The sequence below is a fragment of the Candoia aspera genome, chromosome 8 (assembly GCF_035149785.1).
Source record: "Candoia aspera isolate rCanAsp1 chromosome 8, rCanAsp1.hap2, whole genome shotgun sequence".
Taxonomy (NCBI): domain Eukaryota; kingdom Metazoa; phylum Chordata; class Lepidosauria; order Squamata; family Boidae; genus Candoia; species Candoia aspera.
In genome coordinates this window covers 18,213,053-18,228,851 of record NC_086160.1, presented here as the reverse complement: position 1 = coordinate 18,228,851, position 15,799 = coordinate 18,213,053, and positions in this window count along the sequence as shown.

The following is a 15,799-nucleotide window of genomic DNA, read 5'->3' as shown; positions in this document are numbered from 1 at the left end:
GGGTTTCTATCAGCACATAGTTGGCTGCTATAGGAACAGAACACTGGATTCAATCGATCTTTCAATAGGTCCAGCAGGGCACTTCTTGCATTTGTATAAAGGAAGAGAGAGGATTGATTCTTAATGGTTCCCATGGGGTTCTGCGGGACAGAATAATGGGTTCAATTCTGGGACAGAAAGGGAATGGAGCACAAACTGATTGTCAATATCATCTCCAGAATTCCCATTGGGTTCTTACTAATGAAAGCCTTTTTCTATTCTGATTGAGCAAGCCCCAGCAAAAACAAGAAGTCATAAAATTAGTGCACAATAAAAGTAAGTGGCTCATATGTTACCTTCAGGATACTCGTAGCTGCCATAGTTTCTTGCTCATGTAGCTAATATTTAACAAGATATTATACTGATGCCAACCAAGTGGGCACAATGAGTGGTTCATTTGTAAACAGTAGATCTTGCAACAAGTTCATGGATTTTTGGAACCTGCTGGATGTTTTGTAACTGATTTTGAAGGAAGGTGGGGCAGAAGTAATTAGAGGGACTAATCAGTGCCAAGGTCAAGAAACTGCCTGTTTTTATGTGTGTCACCATTTTTGACCGTACCCTACAGATACCTCTGCCTGTGTTGAACAGACAGATCTCCAGCAGGCTCCTAATCATGGTCTCCCCTGACTTTCAAATGAATAAGAGTTGAATCTCCATCCTCACCCCCTGTAGACTCCTGTGGTCAATAAAGAGAAGCAGATGCTTTGGGAACAGCACTGGTGCTTACAAGATGTTGGGTGTAGGACCAACACATAGTATATCTTCTTAGGTGTACATTCTTAGAAGGTGTACATTCACACTCACACAGGAGCAAGAAATGAGAAGCAGCATGGTGCCCTAAGCTGGTTCATCATCTTGCAAATTACCCCAAGCGCTTAAATATGTATAGAAAAGTCAAGTTGATTGCCAGTGGTTACATTGTTTTGTCCAAATTGTTCCCTGGCAATAATGGGAAGTGATTTGTCATAGCTTTCCAAATAAAAGTGTCCCGGGGTGTCCAATTTGAACAAAGACTTTGCCCTTGTGGTGAAGGTGTTCCTGAAACACTCATGTCCGTTTATGTTGCTCCTATTACAAAGATGCCCAGTTGTACCTAATAAGTCCCCATCTGGTCAGATTTCCAGGGCATTCAGATCCATTTTATTTACAGTTGCTATTATCCAATCAATGTGATCCCATTTGTGTTAATGTGGCTAGGTTTTGTTTTACCATTTGTAAATGATATCACACAGTTTTATTATTATTGGGTTTTACTAGGGGTTTTACTTGCTGCCTCAGACTTTCTGTGTTTTTTACTTGGTCCATGACTATAATAAAGTATCACTGTTTTCTTCTAGGGCATAGTTTTTATCTCCTAGTCTAGCCTACAGCCCAGGGGATTTTTCAGGGCACCCCTACCCAAGAATTTACCAGATCCTAACTAGTTAGCTTTTTTCAAGATCAGCCCTGCTCACTTGGTGCCATCACCTACCTTGATATCCTTGTGATCCAGTGTCAGCTCAAAATGTCTGCTCAATAACGACAAAAGAAGCTTGTCGATTAAAAATGGCTTCTGCTCCTGAATAAGACGCAAGTGCTACTTCCTAGAGACCCAAGGAGCTGAAAGCATGACACTTACAGGAGAATAAACATATCCCCATTTTCTTACATAACAGGGGCACTGTGATCACTGAAGAGATGTTAACAAGCTTCGCTTCTTGTGCTATAAATAAGGTAAGGATGATTACAGCTATTGTCAGCGTGCCTTTTTATGTACATGATTAAGAGCAATTATTCATTTGACCCTCCTTTGGTTCATTTCACAGAGAACTAATCAGAAAGAGGATTTCAGATTGTTTACGCTTAACCTGTTGGGTGTTGGGCTGGAGGATCTGGGCCTGGCCTCTGTAGTGGACCCAAGGCTAGGCTGGATGCAGTCCAACCATCTGGTGGAGAGATGCTGCTTGTCGCATTTCCCTTAAAGCAGAAATGAGGAAGCTGGGGCCTTTTCTGTGGTGTGGAACTGTGATTCCCAGCCACCCAGAGATCATGGGAAATGATGAGATGCAGGAATTCTGATTCAGCAACATTTGGAAGGAGAGAAGCTGCTTGTCTGTGCTTTGCATCCATCAGAGTCCTTTATTTATTACTTAAAGGCTAGATTTAAATCCTGCTTTTTCTTCAGGAACACAAAACAGTATATATACCACTCCATCCTCCATGAGAACACAATAGCTGTATCTCTATATCAGTGTTTCTGAACCTCAGCAACTTTAAGATGGGTGGACTTCAACTCCCAGAATTCCCCAGCCAGCTTGAAGTCCACCCATCTTAAAGTTGCTGAGGTTCAGAAACACTGCTCTATATACTAGAGATAACAATGGGTAACTTACTTTTTTTTTTAATGACCAGATAGAGATAACAAAAAAACAGGAACTTCTGGAGGGAAAAAAGTACTGGAAAGCAAAGCACACGAAATATATTAGCAAACGTTAGCCCTCTTTGCAGTACAGGTAAGGCGACTAGATCTGGCTGCAGTAGTCCAGGCAACTACAAGACGATAGCAAAGAGATCCTTGCTGCCATCTAGGAAGTCTTCTAAATTTTAGTGGCCCCAGGCTGGTAGCTCCACGTACAAGGGGAAATCCCATTTTCACACAGATGCTTATTTACTTGACGTGGGAAACTTTGGCTCAGTTCTTTCAGAATTCTCCTGTGAGAATCCTCCTGTAATAGAGCATCCCATGTATCTTGCCTCCCATTTTGTTTAAAGCCTACACATAGCCACCGAGGATGATTGTTTGGAGGCTGGAGTGAATTGTTACCAATATGCCAATGGTATTGGCTACCCTTTTTCTATGAACTGGGAAATGAGGAGGCTCTTTTCTCCAGGGCCTCCAAATGTCCCCAGGCTAGAAGGGTTGGGATGTGAATACAAGACAGAGTTGTGATTGATTCTGAGAACTGGACTTCAGGATTTGGAAAAACATCTATTGGGGATGGCATTGCATTTCCCCTTAGCACCTCATCTGCAGTCTGGCACATCCTCCTGGATCTAGCTTTGATATTGGGCAGCTACGTTGTAGTGGAAAAAAATAAACCTAACAAAATGGAGACCCCTGCCCCTTTTTGGACATGACCAAGATCAAACCCAGTTCCTCTCTTTGCCTAATCCCATCAGACCCAAATTGACCCTCCCAAGAGCAGGTATTGTATGTAAGCTTAAGTTGGCAAAATGGTATCGATCTTTTAAAGATGGACAAGGAATGTCATATTATTTGCAGTCTCTTACATCTCATTCCCTGAAGACAAGCTTTTACAGAATTTCATTTTCAAACAATGCCAACAGCCTATTTGGATGGAAGATATAAAGGATTACCAACTACACACCAATTGTGCATTTGTAATAACTCACAGGTGGAAGATTTGAGCCATTACTTAACTATTTTGCAAATTATATCAGGAACCTAGAGCTAGATTCATCATGCCTTTGTTAATCCAACTGAATCATTCTTCTTTAGAAGAAAAAATCTACTTTCTCTTGACTGATGCTGATGAACAGGTAAGTAAACAAGTTGCATTGTTTGCAGTGACCACAAGGAAGATACAAAAGCAGATGTTGAGAAATAGTGCTGTTAATATTACAGGGGATGTATTTAATTGATATGGGATTGTTGTAATTTTATATGAATTTTGCTAAAACCTACAGTTGCAAATAAATATATATACAAATTGTTCCTCCCTGCCCCAGACAAAGCCCCTTGCAATCTCACCTAGATCAGGGTTCCTCAACTTTGGCAGCTCTAAGCTGTACGGTCTTCAACTCCCAGAATTCCCCAGCCAGCTATTCTGGGAGTTGAAGTCCACACAGCTTAGAGTTGCCAAGGTTGAGGAACCCTGGTCTAGACTGAAGAATAGAAGCCTCCCCACCAGCTTACAGCCCAGCCCAAGGGCTGCCCTTACAAGGGAATTGCAACCTAGAGGAGTGCCAACTTTCCATCTTCTTATCAGCTGAGGACCTCAACATTCCATCTCCTCTAACAATGGTCTTCCTCAGCAGTGCTGCCCTCCTGAAAGGTCCACTATACCTATCAATAGAAATAATCCAAAGTACATGCACAAGGACCAGCCTAGCTTCCCCAAAACTGGCCAGCAAATCAGATTCCTAGGACTTCTTACCTTGTAGCCCTTAAATGATATAAATTATCTTTGCTTTCCCATTGTTAAGAGTCCCTCTTTCTTGTAAAACAGGCACCCAATGATCATTGCAATAAACTTGGTTCTGCTTTTCAGTGTTGTGCTCCCTACTTTAGCAAAATTCCACAACACACATAACACCAGTGGCAAGACAAGGCTAGCCTTTTATCAGGTTCACCTGATAAATCAACTGTGTCTCTACAGAGAGGAAAATAATCTGGTTTTGGTGACTCATTCACTAATAATCTCAGGATTAGATTATTGTAATGCCCTCTTTGTAGGATGAACCACAACGACAATCTAGAAATTGCATCTGGAGAATGAACTTCTTCTGAAAGTCCCATCTAACCTTTTTGTTGAAACATTCTTTGATTGCTACTTGCCTTTGTAACCCAATCTAGAGTGCTCAGAGTCAGGTATAAAGTCTCATATACTGTAGGTTTGAACCAAACTACTGAACAGGACCATCTATTCCAGGGTTTCTCAACCAGGGTTCCATGGAACCCTAGGGTTCCACGAGAGGTCACTAGGGGTTCCCTGGGAGATCACAATTTATTTAAAAAATTATTCCAAATTCAGGCAACTGCACATTAAAGAGGTAAGTGTCATTCTTTATTTTTAGTTTAACACTGTTAATGCATATATACATGCCTACACAGGAAACAAATACAATAATTTTGTAACTTCTGGCCTATATTTGAGCCTGAATGTGCAAAGCCTCCCCAAGGCCTGAAAAATACTTCAAGGGTTCCCCCAGGGTCAAAAGGTTGAGAAAGGCTAGTCTATTCTGACAGTTCACCCCATCAACAAGCACTCTCTGTGGGTCCTGCTGCTGATACCTTGACACCTACAGTTAATTCCGTTTTCTTCATGGTGAGCCCATGTTGTGGAACAAATTGCTTTTCAGGGCTGTTCACAAGGAAAGTAAAGAAGGTCAAGATGGTGGCTGCAGTCACATGACTGCAACCTCCATGACTTAGGTGCAGCCACCACCTTAACTTTTTGGACCCTTCTCCATACCCCTCTGCTGCCTTTAGTCTTGAAGCAGCCCTAACAGTTTAGGAGAGTGCAGATTTATCTGTTAATTGTTTCAAAAGTCTTTAAATGTACTAGGGTGGTGTTTCAGTAAGGCTTTTTGATTGCTTGAATGGCACTTCTGGTATTTTCATTTTATTTCTGTAAACTGCTATGAGCCATTAAGGGAGTGGGCAAAATAAAATTCTCTTTAAAAAAGATACAAGCAATCAGGGTGCAATTATCAACTACTATATTTTTGTATGCATGCAGCATTTTTTAATAAAGAGGATAGGTAAAGGTTATTTCTTTTTCTAGAAATGGGCATGGTTTTAACATGCATTAGGATTTTTTTTTTCTTTTGCTACTCAAAGGGGAGATTTGCATTCAGGCATACAGGGAAAATGGAAAGTTTTCAAGCTGTGGCCTTTGTTTTATCCCCTAGACTGGCTGTGCAGATTATCCAGTTAAGATTCATAAAGCTGTTTGAAGATCATAAAGCCTTATGTTCTGTAAGTATTAAGCATGATTTTTAAATATAATCAACACATATTGCTGACTACATGCCCTTTATTATTGTTTTAAAAATACAGGTTTCAGAAGATTGTGGGCAAATCCTCTTTCCTGAAGCAGATGTTAAGAAAACTATTCTGTTTTGCATACTTCCTAGCTTTGCGAAAATGGGTGGTATCGTAGGGATTTCTGTTACAGATAATCCCAACTCCAAAATATCTGACCAGTGAAGTGTGCAAAGTTCAGTAAATGTGCAAAGTCACATTGGAGGGGGGGGGGAAACGCACCAGAATGGGAAGAAAAATTTCTTTACTATGGAAAAAAGTACATTTACAAACTTTACGGTGGCTGTAATCGTTATTTTTATGTATGTAGGTATGTGTGTGTGTATTTATATTTTGAATTTATCTACCTCCCTTCTCACTCAAAGAGCAACTTCTGAGAGTTGAAGTCCACACATCTTAAAGTTGCTAAAGTTGAGAAACGCTGGTCTAACCATTAAAAGTTTTATTAAGACAACTGCCATAAAATGTGTAACAGCAAGAATCCTTTCATTTGGAAGCCAGCCTACCTTAAGTCTGCATCATTGATTTGGGACGCTGAAGAAGGGGCAGTTCAGTCCAAAAAGTGTTGGGCCATAGCACTTCCCCCCCCCACCACCACCACCACATCAGAAGAAACAAACTAACCCTAGTGGATGTTCCTTCCATTTGTTTGTTTGTTAGAATTGCTGTTCCTTCCTGTTTAGGTTTGCAAAGCTCCTCTGAACCTACACTGGCTACACTGAAATTTGTGCTCCATGCAAACCTGGTAAGATAACGAAAAACAGCGAGTGAAGTCATTCCATTTCTTTTGCAAGCCACTGAGCCCTGAGAGCAAGCTGTGTTGGGACTTGCCAGAGGAAGAAGGATATGGGGGGGAAAGTTTACTCTAACATTCCCTAGAGTTGTTTGAAAATAAATTGAAAGGAAATTAGATCATAGCTTCCCAACAATTTGTCTAGTTTGGCTCGCATTTTTAGGGCAGCTCCTGGATTGCAACACTCCATGATGATGATACAGAATTGCAAAAATTAGCCCTTCATTATGTTTTCTCTCCCCTACTCCACTGCCACCATATTCTTTCACTGTAGCACAGACATTAGGAGTGTGCAGAGCTTCAGATCCTGAGCCAAAAAGGTGCTTCAGAAATATGGGCGTGCATGCTGCATCTGCTGCTACCTCCTTAAAGAAGCTGTCTTTTCTGGGCTCATGTGATAGCTGGGTGATCCCAGTTAGGAAGGCTCTGACAAGGTGCTTTGGAGTGGATGCAGGCTTGTTGTCAGCATCCCCTTAACCCACATGCATATTTTTCTGAGATTGCACAACTATTGCTAGAGCCCAGGACAGGACACAGATTCTTTAAGGAATCCCCAACAGTTATAGCATGTGCACCTTCCCACCCTGGCTCGAAATCCTCTTCTCAGCTTTGGATCCCTACTGCTGCACATCACTACACAGCCTGGTTTTTTCATTGGCTAGACATGGCCCCAGAGTATGCAAGCTGGGAAGGTAAAAAATTCCAGCAACAGAATGTCAAAGAAAATGCAGTTTGAGGAGAGAATCTGCTCAAGACTCTCACACAAGATATTGGGCTCTCCTCCAACTTGCACCTAACCCCATGAAAGCACCATCATGGCAGAAAAAAATAAAACAGATTGCTGAGGCCACCATGATGTTGCTTTCAACTCATGCCCAACACATACCTGAGGCCACCTTAAGTCCTCTTGAGCTTCTCTGGAGTTAATGTGGAATTTTCTCCTTGAGCCAGTAGCAATCCACAACACTTTCAAGGTGTGCAGAACCTGAGGTGATTTACTATCTCTTTTAAGCTCTCTCCCTATAGCCACCATTTCCTGGGAGTCTGTGGATCAGCTATGGATCATGCTCCTGGAGAAAAATAGTGCTCAACTCATGCTCCAAACCAACACACTGGACAACTGATTGTTGGATTGGTGAGGCTTTCCCATAAAGAGGCTCATTGTTCTCGAGCGCATACAGCGAGGAAAAGGGACCAGAAAGAACAAAATGGTGGTGTTATTGAAGAAAAGGAATGGGGGAAGTGTGTTGTTTAGCAATCCAGTCCATGCAATGCTTCTCAAATCCTCATTTAGTTGAACTCATTAAGTTGGAGATGCCAGGCTGAAATTAAATAAAGATAGATACAGTATGTTGGTTTGAAGTTATCTGCAGGCTGTATGAATCAATGAAGGAGCCCAGCATTCCTGCGGGTTTAATTGCTAATGAAGCACTTGCTTTGCATAATTTTTTCTGAGTAAATTTTATTAGGTTTCAAGAAAAGAATAAAAACTACAAAAAAAACTACAAAGAAAGAAAAAAAACTAAAGAAGTGCAGAAACACAAGAATTTTTTTTTTTTAATTTACAAAAAGATGTGGCTTCCGACTTTTAACAGCTGACTTGTTCAGACTAAAGAATGGCCAGGTAGAATACAAAAGGAAGTCCTTTATTTACAGTCAACTATTTACAACAGGGTTCGAGTTGAAGTCTGCACAGCTTAGAGTTGCCAAGGTTGAGGAACCCTGATTTACAATAAATAAGAGTCCATAGAACAGACAGTACAATCCACTCAAATCCATCCAGGCAAAGGATGGAAACAAGGCTTGGAACTGGAAGCAAGGCTGGGCTCAGCTGGAACAGCAAGCAGAGGAGGTCAGTCAACGGGAGGAGCTGGCACTGATTCCATGTCAGCTACAGGCAAGGCTTCAGGCTCCAGCAAGGACTCTCAAGAAGAAGCTGTTAGCTCAGTGGATCAGTTGTCTCTGGCAGTTTGCTCCCTGCACTGGTGCCTTTTTATCCGATCCCTTTTGCACCGTTTCTCCTCTGTCGTGAATCAGGTTACCTTTTGCTTTGCTTGCTTCTCAGCTCTCCTCTCGCACGTGCTGATTGGAGGATTTGAATCTCCCTCTGGTTTTGCCCAATCAGCATCTCCGAATTTTCCTGCCCTGCTGAGTCACTCCTGGTTTCTAATTCCTCAATTCCTTCCAGATAAGTTTTGTTTTCCCCTTCTGGCTCAGCATAAATTTCATTTTCGGAGTCAGAGTCAGACTCGAACCTTACAACAGCAAGGATATACAAAATTTCCATAATCAATCTCTTACTCTATATTAAACCAAAACACTACATTATTTCTATAAGTCATTCCACTTTAACACATAATAAAAATCACTAAGTACAGTTACTCCTCCCATTATATTAAAATAAAGAAAAAATAATCCATATAAACCTCCTAAACATCTTTCTCCCCTCCAAATGATAAAACATATTTAATTATTCCCTTCCTACCACTATTCTATACATTTCTGTCTACTATAACAAGAATCAAATTAAAAAGCACATAAGTTGTCTGCTATTATACTTAATAGTACAACAATTTTAATAATCCCAATCTTAATAAACCCAAAAAACAAAGACAATTCAAAACAGTAATTCTATATCTTTAAAAGGGAATAACATCAGTCAGATCCTTAAAGCTAACCAAATAAACCTCCTTTAACCCTAATACAAGTTTTAATAATTTTCATTTTAATAAACCCGAAAAGCAAAGCCAATTCAAAACAGTAAATCCAAATCTTTAAAGGCAAATAGCATCGATCAAATCCTTAAAACAAACCAGATGAACATTCTTCAACCCTTATCCCACTTCAAAATAAACCAGAGCAGTGATATAACCCCACAATGTGCACAGAGCTTTCCTCTTAAAAGAAATAGCCAACTACCCCCCTCAAATAGCCAACTGCCCCCCTCAAATAGCCAACTGCCCCCCTCAAATAGCCAGCTGCCCCACTCAAAGATTCCATGTTCTTTTCATGGCATTCCACCAGGAGATCGATTTTACTTATGGCTTGAAGATCACTCTCTCTCTTAGATTTCTCCAACTCCATTATCCAATCTTCATCCAGCATCTCAATAAAAATCCCAGTCTCAGTCTTAAAAAAAAAAAAAAACCTTCTATCGCTCTTAAATTCCTCAATTTCATCCACCACATCCCCAACCTGATGGCACATTTTAGATCTCACATTTTCCACAATGACCTGGATATCTTGCATAAAAGTTTGATAAAAGTCAGAAGAAATCTGTTTAAAATCCTGGTGAAGGTCAGAAAAAACCTGTTTGAAATCCTCCATGTCTCAAGCAGTAGATTATGGCGCCCCCTAGGAGCTTAAGCAGTGAAAGTCAAAGATATAGAGGAGTTCCAAAGTGTGTTTACATAAAGTGAGAGTGAAATAGCAGACTGTTCCCAGGGGAAAGTGAAAGCAGAAAGCTGAAGGTTCAAATCAGTTGATTCAATGTGTAGGAAAATGCTAATATCTTCAAATTTAATACAAAAATAATAACAGGAAGACAATTGATTACTCTCAATCTTTGGAATTTCCTTTAGAAGGAAAACAAAATCCAAAACTTAAAAAAAAGTAATTTTTTTTTACAGTAATCCCAAAAATAATGTTAAGCACCAAGAGAACCAGCTTCTCCTCACTGCAGAAAGCCTCTTTTGGGGTACATATACTTGAAAAAAAAATACAAATTGGTGACTTAGAAATGGGGTGGCCAGTCTTAGTGTCCCTTTAAGGCTACAGTGCAGCTTGGAAATGGCGACATTCCCACCTCCTGACTGCTCTTACCAGTCAAGCATGAAATGCTGTTTGCGATCTTCTGGCTACAAGTACCCATCTGGAGGACAGATGGGATGATTCCTAGTATTCTTGATCCAGATAATGTTTCTGGGCTTCAGGAAAATCTGCCTGAGCCCAAAAAGAGTTACCACGTTGTCAGCTCTGCCCACTGAACCAGTGGGCACAGCCATTCAGTCTGCCATTCCCACCGGAAGCCCCTTGCTTTGCATATTTTTTGATGGTAGGTATTGAAATCTAGAGAATGTGTGTGTCTAGACCAGTGTTTCTCAGCCTTGGCAACTTTAAGACCCCATGGCTGGCTGGGGAATTCTAGGAGTTGAAGTCCACATGTCTTAAAGTTGCCAAGGTTGAGAAACACTGGTCTAGAAGCTATACCTGATGAGGAGGCTGCTCGATTGATGACTTGTTCCAGATTATTGCTTTGGATCTTCTCAATGAGTATAAGAAGAGAAAATGCAACTTTAAATGTATTTCCTGGGCATTAAGACTCATTGAATTCCCTTAGATTTAGTACTAAATAAGCACTAAATAACGCTTCTACCTATCTGAATCTTGGCACTCCCCATTATAGTCAAGGGTGCATTACAGGCAACTGTTTTTTTCTTCAGTTACAACCGGTTTTTCTGTGTAGCAATTCCAGTTAATAAATTATTCTACTTCCTCATGTAACACCCAACCTTGTAGAGAAAATCTTTCTGAATCTGCCCAACAAAGAAACGTTCGCTGCTTCGAGTCAAACATACAGTACTTAGCAGTACTGAAGCATTTCGAGTCTGTACAACTTCTCATTCCAGGCCCTTGGTGGGGATGATTTCAGTCCTAGCCAATCGGTTCAAATATGTATTTTTTGGAAAGCATTTAAATTATAAACATATTCAAATTTTTGAAACTGCATAATGCTAAGAGCCAAACCTTTGCCTGCTGATTTAAGCCTGTGTGTTTTTTTAGCATTTTCCGTAATCCAACTAAGCGTCATGTTTTTGTTTTGGTACAGTTCCTAGAATATTTTTATAAACTCATACTGTTATTAATTACAGTTCTGTTCCATCAACAGCATTAGTGCATCCCCAATTTAACTGTTTTCTAAAAATCCCTTCATACCAGCTTTCCTAAATTAGTTAGATCTACCAGGGCTGCCCAGAATGGATGGATTCATGAACATCTGAACATTAGTCCTGCCTCCCATCAGTCCATAATACAAACTTAATTTAATGCAGTTCATTCTGTTGCCATAAAGTTCTTTCTTAATACATTTTTCTTTTTCTGCGGAACTAAACTGAAGAGTTAAAATGTTCAAATGCTTATAAAATGTGCTTCTTAAATTATATCCTTTATTTTGCACTAGGAATTATGAATCTAGTTATATGTAGAAATGGTTTGAAAATGCATGACTCATATGCCCTAGTGTTGTGAAAGCTGAGTAGCTGGCCCATAAAAGTCACAAAGGAGTACTGTCAGGGTCAGTCTCGCTTCGCAATAAGGCACGGACTCACTTAATAGGTATTAAGAATTCCCGGTTTATTGGAATGGTGGCTGACAGAACGAAAAACGGAAATGGGGGTGCTGTGGTGATGTGCCCCGTTTATACCCCCTTGCGAGGTCCCGTGCTTGTCCCCATTCCCCTTGATGGGATTATTGATGGCTGTGTGGGCGTTTTCCCGGTTGCTGTCTTTGTCTTCTTGGTTCCGGTGTGTCCTCCCGGTCACCAGGTGCGGTTTATCTCTGCTTATCTGAAGTCCTTCTATTCAGCTGCATGTGTGTCCCTGGGTGTGATTGCTTTGGGTGCTTGGATTCAGCTCTGATTTCCTTATCTCTTTCCTCTTTTCTTTATTGATCATGATCCACTTTGTGAGGCCCTTTGTGCCTTGCAACGGGGTCATGACAAGTACAAAAATACTAATTATGTTGTCTGAAACTGACTGGCCCCATTCTCTAAACAGCTGAGTTACCCTGTGCATTTACATCTGAAATAATTAATTTTAAGCACCAGAAAAGATATGTTAATTGATTTTTGTAATAAAAGTGGCATTAAAAAAGGTTTATTCAATCAATCTTTTGTAAAACATAGCCTTCTGTATTTACCCCAACAGCATTTGAGGTCAAAGCAGTATTTATTTATTTCATTTAATTCACATACCTCCAAATCATACATCTCCTGGCAGATTACAATCAAAAACACATTTGCCCACAAATCAGGAACCACTTTTTAGCATTGAAGGCATGTATTACTCCAAAGCTGTTTGTTGATCTGGCTGATGGCATCATAGGCATGGTTTGAGAGGCATCAGAACAATGTACTGTGATGATGCTGTGGCATCTGTCTGCACAGGTAGCCATCTCCCAACAGCTCATTCACAAAGGGCTGGCCCTCAGGAAAATGAGAGTGCTTGTGCTACTGCTTTCAGGGAAGAGGTGAGGAGCACATAAGAAGGACTGGAACTTCCTTCTTCCATCTCAGGCAATGAGTCATATTGGGCTAATTTCCAATATTAAGGCATTCCAGAGCCCATCTGCCAAAGATCCTTCTAAACTGGGATTTATGTACAAAATATGTGCTTGACCCTGAAATCTGACCAAGTCCTACTTCTATTATGGAGTTATGGTCTTCCTGTGATACGTGTATTCCATCAAAATGGCAGCAGAATATTGTCTCTCTCTTAACACTCTGCCAAGAAAATAATATGGAAGCCTCCATATAAAGTAGCCACCAGGAGCCCATCACAGCTAGAAAGAAGTAAAGCCAAAGATAAAATGATGGAAGTCAGAATGGCACAATGTCATGACCCAGATAAGTTACACTCAAACCTTCTGAAGGGAAAAACAATGTATTTGTTTCTGTGGCAGCAATACAGTTTTGACCCTACAGAGAACCATCAGGAAAAGAACAATATAAGCAATATCTCAGACACAGAGAAAGAGTGGGTGTTTGGTTTTGAAGGGAGACAGTGCAATATGCCTCAGGAAATTTTATGCTCCTCTAAAATAACTTGCACACAAAAGGCCAAAAGAGGAGCATTTAATCAGTTAAGGAGTAGAAGATTACCCCCTTAAGGAAGGACAGTATCAATTCATCCAAATTTTGGTAGCAAACCTCCAGTTTACAGGCTTTTCTGCCTTTAAACATTCACTTTTCAGAAAAAGAAAAAATCCTCTGTGAGACACTTTAAAAAAAGCTATTTCAAAAGTCCTTTGCCACTTATTTTGACTTGCCAACGTGCTCTGAATTCCAGAAAGGAATTATACAAGCATGCTTTATAGGAATCCTACAGAGCTAGATTGTAATCTTTGAAAAGAGAGCAGAATAAAAGCCTCTTTTTATCCAGCATTCACCTGGGGACCTAACCTTTTCTTCTTTTCCTACTGCCCACTTAAGTTTCTCAGCTCCTGTGGGGTTTAGTATGCTATACAACCAAAGACCTCTTAGTTCACTTACTTTAATACAGTAGGTTGCAAGAATTTGTTTTTAAAAAAGAACACAAAAGAGGTGGCAAGCTTGATTAGACATCACAGACCCTTGCCTTAACCCCATGAGTAGAACAGAAGGAGAGGTACTTCCCCATAGCGAAAATCAGACCTTGAGAAGAGAAAGTATGATGAATGAACAGAATGCATTCCTTAGCCAAGGCAATGCCAACAGAACATTAAAAATATGTGTACATAAATGCATCATGGCTGAAATTCCAGTGACAAGTTACACGGAATTTTGTAGATTTTAGAGGTTAAAGCCACCACTCCAAATTGCGCTTGGACCTAGTGAAGCTGTTTGAACAATGAACTATGTTGCAATGTGGTTTTGGGCCTAATTACTGCAATTAACCAGATGTTTTACATTGCATCCTTTGAAGCGTCTTATCAGTCTTCAAAAGCAGAATCCTACAGTGTCATACATTAGTTTGGCCTAGGAGTTACTGGCCATGGATCACAATGATCCAGCCAGTTGAAACCCAACTTATGAACATCAGATGAGAACCCTTTTTTATGTGCTACTTAGCAAAGCCAAGATTAAATCACAGTTTTCCTATTAGACGTATAAACTGATTAAAACAGTGATCCAGGAAAGGAAGGGAAGGGAAGTGTACAAGATGCCCTTAGCTTAATAAACCAAGTCTTAGAGTATCTATAGTTACAAAACTAGCTTAAACTAATAAAAATTGTTTTTAGCCAGATCCAGTCACTACAACATCAATACAATACCTGCCCACCCTATCATAGGAGAACTACCAATTCCTAAATGAATTGCCCCTTCTAGCATTAACAATTCAGCCTTGTCTGGAGTGACCTTCACTTTATCCATCTAGTTCAATGTTTCTCATCCTCAGCTACTTTAAATGTGTGGACTTCAACTTCCAGAATTCCCTAGCCAGGCCAGCTAGGGAATTCTGGGAGTTAAAGTCCACACATCTTAAAGTTGCTGAGGATGAGAAATACTGATTCTAGTTCAGCAGAACGTCCTCATAACTTCCTCAACTTTGCCCTCTGTTGAAAGAGTACTCAGTGTCTCCTCATCTCAAATCACCCTCACAGACCAATATCTCCCAGCACTTTCATGCCTACAGGACAAGCCCAACCCTTGCAGAAGTTGATAGAATAATGTCAACAAAGGAGAACGAAAGGCCAGCATCATCTGGGGCCCATTGAAGAGATGCTGCCACAATACTTCAAAAGCCACCAAAATATCAAATAGGATATTAATTGGTATTGTAGGATTGAATATTAATATTTATTTATTTAATATTGATTAGTGTTGAATATTAATCCTGAATACATTAATATTGAACATCAATTGGGATTCTAGTAGGCCAAATTAAGGAGGAGAAAAAAAACCCCAGATATGTTTAAAATATAGGAGAAAGAGATAATTACGATGTAGGGATCTGCCTTGATGTAACTGTATGAATGCACAATGTGTGTATGAATGCACTCCACTGAAGCTGTCCACCTGTACACACCCTTGCAGTCAGGGTGTGGCTTGCACAAGCTGTAACAGCTTTAATGCATGAGTTATTCAGATTAGATGACAAATCGTATCAACTCTGTCCAGGAGCCTGCTCCAGCTGTAAGAAATTCATTCCTCTCCCATGCTGAGCCTTCCCAAACTTAGCAATACTTTGCAATGCCGAAACTTGCCTCTCCATCAGATCTGGCAACCTTTTGAGTACTGAATGCCATAAAACACTAACGTCCAACTGATTTGTTTAAAGATGTTCTTAGCACCTGTCACCATATGTGATACAGCAGTTTAAAAGCAATTGTATTTAATTAAGTTCCTGGCACCCAGCGCCCCAGTCTGGATACTCAGAAAACCCACCCATAAGTGCCAAACTATTATTGTTCCAGCATGTCCTCACAGATGCACAGCACAG